The 6,007-nt window shown below is 52.0% G+C and overlaps 1 long non-coding RNA gene across 1 annotated transcript; it reads right to left on the bottom strand.

Moving 5' to 3' along the window:
- Positions 1-4,144: 4,144 nt before the first annotated feature.
- Positions 4,145-5,109, bottom strand: LOC144477782 (uncharacterized). The gene is made up of 3 exons (XR_013495269.1): positions 5,011-5,109; positions 4,671-4,938; positions 4,145-4,590 (listed from the first exon to the last, which is right to left on the bottom strand). It is a non-coding gene; the product is annotated as an uncharacterized LOC144477782 (long non-coding RNA).
- Positions 5,110-6,007: the final 898 nt, after the last annotated feature.

Below are 6,007 nucleotides of genomic sequence, written 5' to 3'. Positions count from 1 at the left end.
TATACCAAGTGCTTTGACACTTAAATTTAAGATTTTTCAAAAAGTGGAGGTAATCGATGTGTGCACTGGGCGGCTCAAATATGCTACGAGTTTCGTTGAACGATTTTGAGCGAATTACAGGTATTCGGAGAATGCGGACGACCCGCGAGAACGAGAGGAGCCGCGACACGTTTCACTGTGTAGCCTGGGTGTAAATGTTTCTAAGCATAAGATTGCATGCCATAGAGTTAATAGCAGTCATTAGCAGCGAGCCGTAAGTCGGTGGACGTGGTTGCGTCGCGTCTGTCGTTGCCGTTGCATCGTTTACAAAATTACCCGTCGCTCGATCAAAAATATCTGCTAGAAAAGTACCGACTCATAGTAATCGACTCATAGTAAAGGCGAAATAATAATAATCGGGCGAAATAATAATAATTTCGCCATAATAAGCGAAAGTCTATCGAGAACCGCCTAGTTCGCTGGAAGTTTGAGTCAAAGCTAAGAGCGAACGGGGGTGAAATGAAACGGGGGGGCTGGAAAGTAATTCGAACCACGTAAAATAATCCTTTTAAGTCGTCCCCCCGCGGTACACGGTTAACAACGGCGTGCTTAATACGCGACAATGGCCGTGCCTGACGCGTGTGTAAACCAACCACTCGGCCGCGCTAGACCGTCGTTAATTAGTCGACCGCGGGATGTTTATGCCCTTCTAACGTTTGCTTAATACTTCGATAAAAATAAAAGGTTAACGAACGTTTCTACGGGGAGAGGGGCCGCGCCCCCGGTTGGATCACACCGTTCAACGGGGATCGAGCGAGAATGCGCGCATTCCCCCGTCGAGATTTCGCCCTTAATTGGAGACGGGACGGAAAGATTTTCCTCCCTGGAAAAGGAGAGAACGGATCGCGCCGGCGAAACCGGCGCGAAAATCGAGAAAACCTCCCGGGGAAATTCCATTTATCCGGGGGGGGGGAAAACCGCGAGACATCTGATCAATTCCGAGCTTATACCGCCGCCGCGTGGTTTCGGCTGAAATCCCCCTTTTCGCCGCGGAATATCCTCCTTTTATGCCGCCCGGAATGCGTCTGCGGCGTCGTGATACCTATGAAAGAAGTCGAACGGGTCAATGAAAAATTTCTGGGAAAAAGCGGGAGCGAGCCGTCGTCGCCGACCGCGAAAAATCATCTCGCTCGGCGGCCGAGTAACCGCGCGGCTCGCCCCTTCGGGATAATAAAATCGGAGGATACCGTTCGAGGCGCCCCCGGGGTGGGCGAGGGGAACAGCCAGCGGGAAAGAAAGCGTGTAATCGCTTAAAAGAAAAATCGGCGCTCGGTATTTGTTTCGTCGAGCAGAATCGCCAATTAGCGAGCTAATTAATAATGTCGTTAATTAGGTTCAAGTATCGACGTCGCGGGAGCGGAGCGGAACGGGCGAAGAGAGATGCCGCGAGAGGATCGGAGACGCAACCGACTAAAATCGAATTTTCCTCGTCCGAAATTCTTCTGTTGCTATGCGCATCGGTAAACCGAACCTTTTTTTGATAATAATAGTTGTCTAAAGTAACATTAATTGTCCGAGTCCGAGTTAAGCAACGTTATCGGCTCGATGCCACCGGCAAAGTTTCGTTTCTGTATGGCGAATCGCGCCAAGCGAAGATAGCTTCTCGTTACAGTGAGACAACAATGGGAAATTCGTAGGGGTTCCTAGGCGGTCCAGGGAGGTTCTAGGAGTTCTCGCGGGTGTGTGTGTTCCGTTTGTAACAAACAACGCGGGCGATACTGTGCAGCGGCGGTGGTACCTTCGGGACCCCGAGTGCCGAACACACGGCGTGATTTCTCGGGGAAACTTTCGAACATCCGTTCTTTTCGCGGTGTAAACACGAGGGCGTTCCGAAGATGCCGTAACTGGGTTAACCCCGACAGAAATCGGGACGCTGGGCGTCCCGCCACGGCGCTACTGGGTCGTGCAAGGGAACCGCCGTCCTTTCCACCCCTATTCATTCGTTTCAATCGAAAAACTCCCCGCCGCGTCGAATGCTCGATGTTAATTTACTAGAAAACCGCGTTTTCATCTTCCTCTACTTCCTCTCGCAAACTAGACGTCGCGAGAGAACGCGGGGAACCGTTCGTCTCAATTACTCGCCGAAGTGCTCTCGGCGTCTTCTTCTTCGCTAATCGGTCTATTCGAATTACCCGCCAAACGCTGCACCGGCTGTAGCGTTACCGGGCGCCATAATAACAAACGAACATCGGCCGGACTTGAAGCTGACTATCGACGCGCGATCGTCGCCCATCGAAATTCGATTAGCTACAGAATTTGTAGGTTATAGGGTGACGAGGATATATCCGTTAACGAACACGGTCGTTAGGAAGGTGGCACGGTCGCGTGAAAAATTGCACGGAAATCGAGCAATTAATCGGGAGAACGGACGAGACGCGCGCGATTCCGGTGACAACGGCGATGCGCGGTGATGGATTTACGGGATAGAGACTCTACTCACGCAGCGTGCAGAATTCTTATGCTCCGATATCGAAACGCCAGGCACACAGGTTCTCGGAGACTTCTCGGTTCGTCCGAGGGAAGAATCGGATGGGCGGCACGAAGATTGGTAAATAGGTTAATCTTGATAGGTATGGCGTACGGAATTCCCGACGGGATTCCTAAATCAGCGACGCGGTACTGCCCGCCGAGGAACCGATAGATCGATAATCTCGCGGCCGTCGGTGTTCCGCGACGATCGAGAAACAACGAGTTGGACCGCGACGGTGGCGGCGACGTAATCCACGTAATCGACGTAATCGACCTCTCGCGACCGACATCGGCAACGACATCGACATCGACATCGGCGTCGGCGTCGGTGTCGATGGGATCGCGATCGCGCGGCTTTTCGCAGCTACTTACTTCCCCCCGGCGTTTCAAACGTTTCGCAGTTTTCGCGGCATAAACACGAGGGCGTTCGAACGGCTCGCAGCAACTAGGTTAACTGGAGCGTCCGCTCTCGGAACGGTGTCTTTGACACGCACACAGGCACGCGCGACCCGCGCACGGACGCACATGCACACACGTACACGCGCGCGGTGAAACGGAAAGAGCCGCGAGAGAGAGAGAGAGAGAGAGAGAGAGAGAAAGAAAGGGCGAGATGGGGTGTCGGGGAGACGGAGAGATAGAAAGAGAAAGAGAGGGTATGTTGTGCGTTCGTTTACTCACCCGCGAGGCAGCTGATCGGGACTGACGACGACCACGTCGGCGGCGCCGATGACGATGACAGGTTATAACCTTCGATTCCACCGTGATCGAGGCTGCCACTCGACTCGTCGACACGTCGTGGTATCATACGCGACTACGGTGAACGGTGCACGGCGACGAAGGCTACGACGACGACGACGGCAGCGGCGACGGCGACAGAGGCTAGGACACGGCGGCCCGTTAGAGGGACAGAAGCTCGCGGAAGCCTCGACGACTCGGAAACGGCACTCACTAACCAACGCGGGGATCCCAGCAAACGAAACGACAGACGGCCGTACGATGACAACGACCAGCGACCACCTCGCAAAGGGTAGAAAACGTTTCCCTGCTTCCACCACCGACACCGCCCTCGCGCCTCGCCACACTCGCCGCGACAACGCGGCTGCGCGACGCCGCCTTGACTCTGCGCGTGCGTATCCTGTGCCTCGCGTCGCCTCGCTCTGCCGCGCCTCGCGCTGCCTCACCCCGTGGAACAACCGCACCGTGGATCCGTGCCGAATTTACCCCAAACTCCTCCGCAGCCTTCAGATTTCCAACTCCGAGCTATTACATCGTTAAAACATAATAAAGCGACTCGGAAAACCTAACGGGGCAACTCTCCTCTCAAGAGAGACCGAACTTTACTTGCTCCGAAAGGTTTATCAACCGATTCGCTGCGCCACGTTCCGATACACGCCGCGCGCTTGTATCCGGTACTATGCCGTCAACCACACAGCTTTTCGTCCGCGTAATTTTCAAATTTTTTGTAAGATTGACCGAGATTCGTGGAATGCATAATGGTTTCTGATTGGTGAGCTAAGGATCTTTTTGAAGAAGCTACCTGTATATTACGAGCTTTGGGCAGACCGAAGCTAATTTTCGAAGCACCTGTAACAAACAAAGGTATAAAAACACTTAAGACATTTTTTTACGAGAAACTTCTTATCGAACCGAGTACATTCGTGTGGAATAATAATATGTAGAATTTGCACTCTGCATTTTATATTTTTCCACGGAGAAGTGTACCCGGCTCCGACATTAAAGAGAGGAAATAAAAAAAAGACTGGCGTTAAGAAGAGGTACGACGGATTTGAATACGAAACGCTTCAATTCCTTGTCGCGACCTCTTTGTCTCGATCGAGGATAGACAGAGTTATCGTCGAAAGCGACCGACTTATCGCAAATGAAATCTAGCTCTCGGAGATTTTAAAAACGACGCCTCGTCGGGTGCCGGCGACCACGGGAATGCAAATTAGGTGTAATTTGAAGTTGGCGCGCAGCAATGACCGGGTCGGGTCTTTGCCGCGCGTTATCTCGTCGGAGGCACTTCCGGCACCGGCTTTATGAAAATCATTTCATCCGCGAAAGCGACAGTAAATTGTCTCCCTGAAAAAAACCGGAACAGAACTTTATCGCGTGCCTTTCTGCATAACGATTGCTGTTTATTTTACAATTAATACCGATACCAAATTATTTTTCTTTGCAGAATGCAAGCAGGCTCCATGTAATAGAATCCGGAGAAAACTACGAGGACGTATCACGTGTAAAACGTGATCCATCGGATCCTCGATTCCCTCGGGTACGAACGATAATTTCGTGGTAAACGATGGATTGTTAATAAGTCCGATGCTCGTTACGTGTCCCCGGGTTCGCAGGCGTGGGCGGTTCTCGCGTCGCCGGATCTCGACGGAGCGATACAGAAACGGACCCGAGACGAGCCGATTTCGAATCGACCTGCAACGAAGCCCTTCGTTAATGCAGATTCGATTAAAGTCCGTCAGCTACGAAAAAGTTTTCCAATCAGACCGGTACGTGCCCCGGTGAGGCTTTCTTCCCTCGTTGACCGACTGGAACGAGAAAGAGAGGCCGACGGGCGAAGCGTGGGACGGACGAAGAGAAAGTCGCCCGCAGTGTCCACAAGGATATCCTTCCGCGAGGAATTGTTCGGCCGAGCTTTAACGCGACGCGGCGGCCGCAGCCGTCTTTCCTATAACTTGACTGCCTGACAGTTCTTCCCTCGACCTTCTCCGTCGTTGTTCTTCCTCCGTTTTGATACTTGAAACTTTCTACCGCGCCGGAAAACCGAAGCGGCTAAGATTATTAATAATAAGAATAAGAGCCGGACGGTCGAGGGTCTCTCTAAATGGAACCAGCTAATTATACAGGCTGTTTCGAAACTTTATATATTATATATTATACAGGCTGTCGCAACTGCGCATCCTTTTCCAACTCCCGGATCATCGAACAGATAGGACCCTCGACTATCCTGGCCAATTGGTCATCGATAGAAAGTATTAAGAGAGACATTCTCCGGCCAGTCGAACGAACGTTCCAGAAATTAGGTGTTCCATCGAAGTACAAGCTTGCGCGTCTTGGAAAAGCTGTCTAGCCGAGGCGCGAGCGGCGGTTTGCCGCGCGGTTGGTTCTACAAATCAATGCTAGAAAAATGTTGGTCCGTGAACGAGGGGGAAGGTCGTTATCGATGGCGGTTCCCTGAGGAAAGAAACAGAAATTGCTAAGTACTGTGAAATTCCCTCGTAACAACGAGTGGGTATAAATATACGGTCGGGGGCCGGTGTAGGCGTCCCGACGCTCGTTTCCACGGGCAACGTGGGCCAATGGATCAAACCGGATCACATCACGTGTTTTAAAGCTCCGCGAGCCTACCTTTATCGAGCAGCATTTAGTCGCTGCCAAAGCACGCCGTATCGCGATTAGTTTTTCTCCAACCATGACCGGCATTACGATTTAGAATCGGAACCATCGCATCGTCTTCGATTTAGACCGCAACACTTTTAGGTGA

The sequence above is a fragment of the Augochlora pura genome, unplaced genomic scaffold, assembly GCF_028453695.1.
Source record: "Augochlora pura isolate Apur16 unplaced genomic scaffold, APUR_v2.2.1 APUR_unplaced_368, whole genome shotgun sequence".
Taxonomy (NCBI): Eukaryota; Metazoa; Arthropoda; class Insecta; order Hymenoptera; family Halictidae; genus Augochlora; species Augochlora pura.
Note: the sequence above shows the minus strand (reverse complement) of the source record. Positions and strands in the feature narration are given on the sequence as shown.